Here is an 11,775-nt window from a genome sequence, read left to right as displayed (position 1 = left end):
TGCCCACGAGACCATTCATGGTAGCGAGTCGCATGTAGTCCATAGCTAGACAGCTCTGTATATACCCTGTTTGCCCACGAAATCATTCATGGTAGTGAGTTCGCCTGCAGATAGTGAGGACTTACTTATCCTGTCTGCCCACGAGATCATTCATGGTCGTGAATTCGCCTACAGGCATTGATTATTTGTTTATCCTGGCTACCCACGAGACCATCCGTGGTAGAGCGTGTTGGAACCCCAAGGTGTTTTGATGTGATCAAACAAATTAAGTTAGGTTCTATTTTGTCTAACCCTTGTATCTAAGTGTGCAGGAGCTTAGGAACACAGGAAGTCGAGCGGAAGACGCGGCTAACAAGAAGGACGACACGGGGAGAGAGCCGACGGGCTCGGTGCGTCCGAAGGACGAGGTGACCACGGAAGAGTACATCGGTGGACAAGAAGAATGTACACGACGTTCGAGCGATGAGAAACCGAGAAGGAAGGCTGCTCGAAGAGAAGGCCGGAACTTGGGTTCGAGTGAGCCCTATTCCGGATGGCCGAGATCACCCAGGCTACTGGAGCCAGAGTTGAAGACCCGGACCGAGACGAGCTGAACCAGAGCAGCGGTCCCAGACAAAGAAAGTCAACTTTTGTTAACCTTAGGGCTCCGGGCGCCCGGATCGAAGTTTTTGACCGGATCGAAGTTTTTGACCGGATCGAGTTGAACTCGATCTGAATGTTGGGGGATAAAGTTTTATCCCCCCCAGGGCGCCCGGAACCCTTCGGGGCACCCCGACTAGTGCTATAAATATAGCACTGATCTGCACAATTTATTCAATCAACTTGTAATCCATTTTCTCTGTGCTTTACTATTCATTTATGCTGTCAATGCTGTAAGAGGCTACTCCGCCCAGAGGAGATCATCAGATAGTACGCCATCCTTTCCTTGGATTAGAAATCCTCTGATTACAAATCAAGTAAACCCTCTGTGTCTGAGTTTGTTTTTAATTAGCCTCTTTTATTTGAAGTTACAAGTTTTATTATTAAGTTGAAAATCCGAGAAAGGTGTAATTTATTTTTTCAGGGCAATTCATCCCTCCCCTCTTGCTGGCCTCCAAAGGGACCAACAAGTGGTATCAGAGCAAAACACTTCAGGAGGACTAACCGTCGATCGAAGCAACGAGATGACCGGACCAAGCATTGTTCCACAAAAATTCGAGGGGGACTTCGCACACTGGAAGCATCGTATGGAAGTATTCCTGAAAACTGATTTCGAAATTCGATTAATTATAAAGTATGACTTTGTAGCTCCGACGAATCAGAATGGAGAAGAAAAAGAAGAGAGTTAGTGGACAAAGAAGGAGCAGAATGATTCCGTAGCGAACAACCGTGCGGAATATCACCTGCTGAGCGTGTTCCCGCCTCAAGAAGTAAACCGCATCGGAAGCTACTTGTCGGCCAAAGAACTCTGGGATAAGTTCCTGGAACTCCACGAAGGAACATCCGAAGCCAAGCTAGCAAGGAGAGATATCCTTCGGAACAGACTGACGAACATTCGTCTAGAAAAAGGCGAGAAGGTAGCCGATCTACACGCAAAGGAAAGGAATTGATTACTGGTCTCGAGAACCTCAGTGAAACGATAATAAACTGGGACACCATACGCTATGCACTCAATGCATTTCCCAGAACTCCAGAATGGACATCAATTGTCGACACCTACTATATTTCAAAAGACTTGGAAGTAAGTACTTTAGAAGAATTGTTCTCTACTCTTGAATTACATGAAATCAGGTGTGCAGGGACAACAAAGGAATCAAGCCAGATGATCACACTAAACGCAACCAAGAAGGATGGACCCGAGTCAGATTCAGAAGAGGATCAGGAAGCATATATGGTAAGAAATTTTAAAAAGTTTTTTAGATCTATAAATTTAAAGAAATATAGAACAAAAAGAATCCAAGAAATAGAAGAAGGATGCATTGCTACCAGTGTCAAAAGGAAGGGCACTTAAAAGAAGACTGCCCAGAACTAAAGAAGGACAAAGTCAAGATACCCAAGAAGCACAAGAATCTAAAAGCAACTTGGGACGATAGTTCATCATCTGAGTTCGAGATTCAAGAATATGTCGGGATAGCACTGATGGCAAGCTATGAAGGGCAAAGTACATCAGAACCCAACATCGATGAAGGGGGAGGGACGTCAGATGAATGCAGTGAAGCAAGGGGAGAATCAGGCTTCAAGTCTGATATGGTAAGTGAGGTATGCCTCTTACATCCTGATCAACTTTACTTTGGTATTAAAGTTATGACAAAATCCATGTATAAATTAGAAAATAAAAATACCAAATTAAAAAAAAAAAATAGAAACAAAAAGAATTTTGGCAAAATCATGTCTAATAGAGGATTTTGATAAATTGAAACTTGAAAATGAAAAATTAAAAGAAGAAATAGAAAGATTGAGAAAGTCTAACGGTTCAAATATTTCCGCTTTTAAAAATTATAGAGGATTAAACTGGTACTATAGGTTTCACCAAAATCAAATCAGAAAAATATCAAAAGCCTATATACCTAGAAAATATTTAATTAACCATGTAGGAAGGAACCTCTATTAGGTTCCAAAAACTTGTTTAACTTAAAAATTAAAATTAGACTTGGCATTTTCAGCAAGAGAATTAAACATGTAATTTCTTTATGCGGCTTTGTCTAGAAAGTGGTTGTTGCTCCAATAACCAAGAAGGTCTAGTGTCTCGCTACTGCCTAGAAGCCAAGTATCGAAATGAAAAGTTTAATTGACTAACTGAAAAGGCATTAATTTAAATGACTTAATGCTTTAAAAAAGTTATTTAATTTGTTTTAGAAAACATTTTCAAAAATATTCATGTTTAAAAAAAAATATTATTTTTGGAAATTAGAAATTTTTTTCTTCCTATGTCTTTTACTTAGAAATTTTGAAAGTTTTCCATTGCATAAAAATTATTTTTAAGTTTTTGCTTAGAAATTTTTTAAAATTTTTAACCTAAATTTTTTTTAAAAAAAAACTTAAATATTATGTTTTCAAAAACATTGAAAATTTTTTCCTATTGCAATTTGCCTTAGAATTTTTTTTATGAATTTTTTTTTTAGGAATTTGATTACTTAATTTTTTTTTTTTTTTGCCGATCCTTAAAATTTTTTTTAAGAAAGTGTTTAAAATTTTATTACTTAGAAACTTTTTAACAAAGTTAAAATTTTCACCTTAGACTTGTTTAGAAACCCCAATTTTTTATGTGATCAAAGGGGGAGAAGTATGTTAAGTTTAGGGGGAGGTATAATAATTTTTTGAAAATTATTAGCAAATTAATTGTTTTTATTATATTTATTTACCCTAACTTAACTTGGGTTGTTCACATCAAAAAGGGAGAGATTGTTGGAACCCCAATGTATTTTGATGTGATCAAACAAGTTAAGTTAGATCCTATTTTGTCTAACCCTTGTGTCTAAGTGTGCAGGAGCTTAGGAACACAGGAAGTCGAGTGGAAGATGCGGCTAACGAGAAGGACGACACGGGGAGAGAGCCGACGGACTCGGTGCGTCCGAGGGACGAGGTGACCGCGGAAGAGTACACCGGTGGACGAGAAGAACGCACGCGACGTTCGAGGGATGAGAAACCGGGAAGGAAGGCTGCTCGAGAAGAAGCCAGAACTTGGATTCGGGTGAACCCTATTCCGGATGGGCGAGATCACCCAAGTTAGCAGAGCCGGAGTTGAAGACCCGGAATGAGACGAGCTGAACTAGAGCAGCCGTTCCAGACGAAGAAAGTCAACTTTTATTGACCTTAGGGCTCCGGGCGCCTGGAACCATTCAGGGCGCTCGGAACAGCCCAGGGCACCCAGAACTCTTCCGATCGCCCGGATCGATGTTTTCGACCGGATCGAGTCAAACTCGATCTGAACGTTGGGGGATAAAGTTTTATCCCCCCAGGGCACCCGGAACCCTTCGGGGTGCACCGACCAGTGCTATAAATATAGCACTGATCTGCACAATTTATTCAATCAACTTGTAATCCATTTTCTCTGTGCTTTACTATTCTTTTGTGCTATCAACGCTGTAAGAGGCTACTCCGCCCAGAGGAGATCATTAGATAGTACGTCATCCTTTCCTTGGATTAGAAATCCTCTGATTGCAAATCAAGTAAACCCTCTGTGTCTGAGTTTGTTTTTAATTAGTCTCTTTTATTTGAAGTTACAAGTTTTATTATTAAGTTGAAAATCCGAGAAAGGTGTAATTTATTTTTTCAGGGCAATTCACCCCTCCCTCTTGCCGGCCTCCAAAGGGACCAATAAAGCGTTCTCCTACAGTCAGTGCTTATTATATACTTGTTGTATGTCGATCATGTATTTGTTCATGCAGGTTGGGATGTACTGTATATACTCCCGATTTGTTGGTTATACTTGGTTGAGCAGGTTAGTGAAGTGCTATGTTATTTATTATACTTTTGGTTAGCTGGTGATTATGTTGGAACACCTACATTAGTTAGTAAGTATTTTACCTGAGACTGCATCCTTTGATCTCCTGTCAGTATATTATTCATACATTATTTTCTTCTATCCACTGAGTGGTTGTACTCACTATCCTTTACTTTTCCCTTGACTTTCAGGTTAGCAGATAGAGGAGGTGTTGTGTCGCTCAGAGGTCCTGGCTGGCATTCCCACTCGAGTTGAATTTATGTTGAGTTGCTTCGTTTTATTGTTTCTGTTGCTTATAGTTATAGTTCTTTCTGTTCTGGATTTTTTAGTGTTTCACATGTACATGCATACACTCATTGTCATTTGTGGCTTGGTGTTGTTATATTACATCGGTATTTTTTAAATTGGCTTGAATTGATTTGATATTGTAGTTCCTATATTGTTACTAGGGGGTACCGTCCGGTTTAGCGGATAAGTATACCCCTCGAGGTGTGAAAACATAAGTTTGACGTTGTAGTAGTTATGAAATCATAACTGCTATAATGTGGTTCGTAACTTGTACAAACACTTTATACCAGCTATGGTTCCGTAGTTTAATGTTGTAGTAGTTACGAAATTGTAGCTACTATAACATGGTTTGCATCTTGTACAAACACATTGTAACAACTATGGTTTCGTAGTTGCTACAACACAAGTTTGATGTTATAGTAGTTACAAAACCGTAGCTGCTGCAACATAATTCATAGCCTTGTATAAACTGAAAATATAAGTAGTAAACCACAACCACAGAAGTAGAGAACAAATATTTGAAAGAACCATCAAGATCAAATAATGAAATAAATGACACTAAGTGTAACTTAGATAATATGCATTAGGATCTAGTTCCAATTGATTATAGTTAATGGAAGACAACCACTAATTACAACAGATTATAGTTAACTGTTTGAATTTGATCAACTAATACACACAACATTGAAAGCATTATGTATCTTCAAAAGATGTAGAACTAGAGTATGTTGTTAAAACCTATAACAATAAAGATAATTATTAACTAAAATTCTAAATCAATAAACTATTATAATTAAATAAAATAAAACTTTGATAGTACTAGCTATAGATGCTAACTCTTCTTCATATGTATCATCATCGTTGTTATGTTGATTATTTATACCTGATTTGCCAATCGACACATCGTCACATTTAGAAAATTTCCTAAAATTACTTAATTTGTAAATAAAATTATCACACAAATGCATAATTTATCGACACATAACCTTGTTGTAAAATTAGACAGTTGCACTTGTCATGTGGCACACCTAGATGTCTGCATTCACGACATAGCCTGGACTTTAATGTCGACTTCTCCTTTGATGATTTTAATCTCTTTGTTTTTACTAAAGAATGATCAATAATACCATAGGCTTCATCCATAGATTTCTTCCTTTGACTTTCATCACTACATGCTCTACTAATGTTTTTTTACATGTTCTACTAATGTTTTTTTACATGTTCTACTAATGTTCATCTCTTTAATTTTATTGTAAATACAATCGAATTATTCATCCAAGAAGCTTGTCCCCTCATCAGTCAAAGATGCGTCATCAATTAATATTGAAACTTTATAGGATAACCTCGAGTGTCTTGATATCAAAAAATAAAATTCGTCGTCAAATAATAAACCTGTAAGTGCACAGGCATCGTCAAATAATAAAATTTATATAAGTCAATCCTACGAGGACTGAGGATCAAATGCTAATTGGTTTCACACTTCGAATTTATCTAGATAGAATCGATTTTATCGTTTGATTTGAGATTTTCAACTAAGATGTGAAAATAAAAGAAAAGAAAGATAACCGAGAAAGTCTTGAATTCAGAGGATGTTCTAGACCGTTGGTTTCATTGTAATGGTGAATGTTGTGATATAAATTCGCCCATTTCTAGTTCTCCACTTATATGTTTACAGGACAATCTATATTACTATTCAATACCATCCTGTGATGATGTATCTGAGTACTTCTCCTACCAGTAACCAAGAATACCATCAAGTGAAGAAGTAACTTAGAGAGTCCGAGTTTTCAGTAGAGTACCTCCTGTCACAATGCCTCTTAGGATTTACGTCTCTAGATTACGTAAGTCACTTCCATAACATATGATTAGGGAAAGTTTCATTAGGCCAAGTGATAGACTCATCCATACATAGAATTGTTCTCCCTTAGGAGGTTACGTTCCATAGAGAAGGATAGTTACCTTAGATACTTAACATTAAATAAGCATCCTAAAGCCATGCCGAGTTATATTAGAGAACACACTCAAAATAGGTAGCAATCTATGCATCTATTCAATAAAAATTCAAGTTCATACTCAGATATAGACACACAACAATGTATCTAGTTCAGAAATTAGATCTATGCATATAGAAATATAATCTAAATAGATAAATTCATGTTCATAGAGAAAGCCTACTTCAAGCATTTCATCAATAGAACAAGTGTCATACAAGCTTCATTAAACAAGAAAATTGGCAATTCAATAGAGTTTATATCATCCACACATTATAATTACTTCCTATGTATAATACAAATCTACTCCATAATTGAAAGAAATACAATCCAAGAGCTCAAAATCATAGAAACTTTAGAAACCCTAAGGAAGGGGAGAAGAAACTTATCCTTTGATGTCAAGTGAAGCCCTTCGATGTAGATCTTGAAGTGTCGATGAGGATGGAGCAGTAAGACTGCCTCGGATCGTCCAGATGACATCTTTGGATGCAAGGATTTGACATAGAGGGTCTCCACCCATCTTAGAACTTTCCTCCCTCTCCAAGGAGATAAAGTGCCCCTTATATAGAGGTGAGGGCAAAAGGTGGTCGTGCCCTTGGCATGCCCAAACTTGTCTTTGGTGTCTGGTTGTGCCATTTGACATAGCCGGAGCCAAATTGGCTCTAGCTAAATAGCTTGGTCGTGCCATTAGGCATAGCCAAAGCTATCTCTGGCTTCTTGGTCGTGCCTATTGGCACGGTTAGAGCAAAGGTTGCTCTGTTTCACCTTCTAGGCCATGCTATTTGGCACGACTAGTTCTTTAAATCTGTATTTTCTGATTTTGTGGAGACATGGTTGTTGTGCCTCAGGGGATGACATAGTCCATTTCTACTTTGAAAATCTGCAAGAGTTGGCTCCTGTCCATACTTTGAGATATGGTCGTGTCTAGTCTGGTGCTAATTCTTCTTCCTGGTCATGCCATTTGACACGGCCAATGACTTTTCTGGTTCCTTAGTCGTGCTATTTGGCATGACCTCTTTCAGGGGCTCCTCCTGGTCGTGCCTCAGGGCATGGCTAGGTATAATTTAACTCTAAAAGTCTTCTTTTGTGTCTTTTGAATCCTTTACCGCTCCAAATTGCTTCTGAAAATGAAAACAAACACTGAGCAGATATCTAAACGTAAAATAGTAATTATGCTAAAATTAACATGATTAAGAGTGTGAATGCATAGATCATAGGTAAAGAATACAGTAAGATGTGCTTAAACAATACAAAATAACATATATAATCTACGCATATCGAAATGTCATCGATCTCAAATTTGCTACAGCTACATAATATGTAGTCTCTTTGTTTATCATGTGCAAGGACCCTTGGTTTGGAGGAAGGACAACTTTAAAATTTCATTACATAGTAAACTACTAATTCAACTCCTATAGATGTTTGTTACATATAATAATCATAACTTTCACTCATTTGACTTTGAAACTCCACTCATTTATTTTTCAAGTACACCTTAACTATTTAAGTTTCCATTGGTTAGTTTGTCTTAATCGTATGATGCTCATTCATATTAATATGGTAAGCAACTTAACTCATTGCATTTTGTGTCTCAATGCCCTATTGAAATGGGTGATAAAATTTATCAATGAGTTCTTATTTAAGACATATCTCTTAAAAAATGAATGTAAGCCTTCAGATCTTTGACTATTTGACGTTCCAACACAAAATACATGGCTAAAATATGTTTGCACCCGCTTGTATTACAATTTGTACATTAATGACAATCAATCAATTTTCTCAAAGTTAGCACACTTGATAACCTTTTCCCATGAATCTAATTTATCTGTTGTAGACTTTCCAATAACATTTTTTATGCTTTAATAGTAGTCACAAAAAAATTAAAAGGTTCAATTTATCTAGAAATTTGGTAAGTACATGCCATAACGATATTGATGCACTGCCTGAGGAAAAACTTGGGCAATGACTTTCGTCATAGCAAGATCCTAATCAGCGATGATCACATTTGGTGCACCTTTAAGCATGGCTTGTATAAAGTTGTTAAGCAGCTAAACAAAAGACTCAGTTTTCTCATCACTTATAAGACGCAACCAAAAGCAATTATCTGCTCATGATGATTAATGCTACAAATGGTGCAAAAATAGACCCTTATTTGTTGGTGTTATATATTATATCAAATATAACTACATCATCAAATACATTGTATGCCATCTTTAATATATGATCCACCCAAAAATACCTACTAAATCTATTATCTGAATCAGTCTCGTAGTCAAAGGAAAAAGATGAATTCTTCTTTTTCTCATATGAAAATAACTCGATCAATGTTTCTGCATCAATACCCTTTTGTTCATCCCTTAGTTCTTTCTCAAAATTTCTAATATCTCTTTCTATGCAACCTGCCCTCTAAGGCCCTCCAAACTCTATCTCTAATAATCATATTTATTGATAAGTTGGTACATTATCCTCTGAAAACTCTTGAGTCAATGCTTTCTTTACTATCAAAATATTACAATGTGAGCATAGCAAATACACCTTTGAAGGAGTCAAGAGTGAATGATTATGGTTTTCCATGAAGTTAGTGACAACCTAATTAGATCCAGTTTGTTTATTGACAATTGAAATCTTTGATATACAACCAGTTCTAACTTCACCACGTGCTCTTTCCTTTTTTCATTGATCCTCGTTTGCCTATTTATTTTGTTGATCATCTGTATCACCTTCTTTAAAGCATATAAATGTTTTCCAAACAACTTCATTTATCCTCTTATTTTTCTTACCACTGTTCATCGTTGCGTTAAATTTGGCTTCTCGTGCATATTGGTTATAGAGTGAAAATGCATCCTCTAGTAATAAGAATTTCATCCCAATTTTTGGCTTTTGATCATCTGTAACTTGAGGAATGTATAGCTGCCCCTCACCGCCATTTTCTTCCATTGCTAGGAAATGTCATATTTTTCAATTATCTAAAATTCTAAACTAGGTCTTGTTGCAACACAAAGATTCAAGCTTGTACACCAGAAGTAGATATTCTGAACTAGCTTTAAGCATTACATGATAATAGGTAACTCAACAATAACATATCTCATATATTGATTAGAACGTACTGGTCATTGCTTTTCCTTTGTATTTTCTTATGGTATGCACGAGAAGTAGAGCTTCTGTGAGATGTTGATGTACTAGATGTCATTTAATTCTATAAAATGATATATTACAATGTTAGTTTTGAACAATAAAATGATAATTTAGCTAGTTTTGATCAGAACGTGCTGGTGTGACCAGAATAATGTAGCAGCTATGATTTGGTAGATGCTACAACGTGGTGTGACTAAAATATTGTAGTAGCTATAATTTGATAGTTGCTACAACGTGGCGTGACCAGAATGTTGAAGTATCTACGATTTGGTAGTTTCTACAACGTGGTGTGACCAAAATATTATAGCAATTACCAAATCATAGTTGCTATAGCTTGGTGTGATAAACACATTGTAGATGCTACAACGTTCTTATTTTAGGATTTAACATGTTGTAGTAGCTACGATTTGGTAGCTTCTATAATGTGATGAACCTTAACCCCTACGATGAGACAGGAGTAGAGAGTTAAAAGATAGACAGTAGAATATGGATGTGCACATGTAGATGAATAGTCGCAGGCAAGCGAGGCAAGGCAAGTCGGCACCGAGGGAGTTGATCGATGAAAACGGTGAAGGGTGGCTAGAGGGAGCTCGAAGGAGGCGGGTTCATAGCGTCTAGGCTTTTTAGAGGGAAACGGAAGATGAAGGTTTTTATTTTTATTTTTTGGGAGGATGGTGTTACAGTAGGAAAAAAAATGATGGGACACTACTACAGTGAAATATATATAGAGGTGTTACAATAGGAAAAAAAATGATGAGACACTGCTACAGTGAAATATATATATATATATATATATATATATATAAAATGAACATAGATGAACTTTATCAAACCGAAGAATACACTTGTTCACAAACATCCAATTCATTTACAACCTTATTCATAAGGGATCATCTCCTATGTAGCTCATATATATATATATATATATATATATATATAGTAAGTGGATATATTGTATTACTTCTTTATTTATTCTAATTCGATTTCTTATTTCTCACTATTTTAGCATTTATAGGTGTGAGCAATATTAGTCTTACATTGATGTAATTTTCACTAATGTAATTGTAGTAGAACAATTAGGATGGTAAATGAGTCAAGTCGCGTTAAATTTTTGGATATTCAAACTTATTTGATAAGGTAATCGAGCCAAGTTAAGGTAACTCGTGCCTAAAATGAATCAAGCTATTAAAATAATTGTTCAAGTTTGACTTAGTTTTTTTTTTATGAGTTTGAACTTAGTTCAAACTTGACTTAAACTTGGTTCATTTAGATGTCATTGAACTCTCAATTCAAATTTATTTGATTATTTAAAACTTTTATATTTAAATCTTATTTGCTTGGTTATTGAGTTTGATAATACAAATTTATTTGTTCATTTTAAAAGTTTATTTATTTATTTAACATGTTAATAAAAATTTTATTAATAAATATTCATGAATATTAACAAGCTGATCACATATGTGTTCAAGTTTTTTCGTTTAGTTTAACGAATTGTTCAAACTTATTCATATGATCATTGTATTAAATGAACATAAATAAATTTTTATTTAGTCGAATACCAAACTTATTCCGAATGTTCAATTCATTTAATGTCCTAAGAATAATTTTTGCCTCATGAAAATTTAATTCTTAGTATATATATTTTAACAAATTTTAAAGTAAAGAAAAAGTACACTATTTATGTTTGATGTTTTAGGAATAAACTCTTGGTAGGCCGTTACATCAATAACATCATGACATCGATTGTCATGACTTGAAGTCTCCCTTATCGTTAGATGAAGTGTGGACTACTTATCATAATTAGACGATCGAGTTTACGATTTTACTTAGCACCAAATGTAGGACCATGTAATATGGCACTATACATCATAATCACATGATTGATTCAAACTCAAGCTGGACACCAAAATGAGCATCAACCATAAAATAATCAGGCAC

Source organism: Zingiber officinale, chromosome 2A (assembly GCF_018446385.1).
Source record: "Zingiber officinale cultivar Zhangliang chromosome 2A, Zo_v1.1, whole genome shotgun sequence".
NCBI lineage: Eukaryota > Viridiplantae > Streptophyta > Magnoliopsida > Zingiberales > Zingiberaceae > Zingiber > Zingiber officinale.
Note: the sequence above shows the minus strand (reverse complement) of the source record.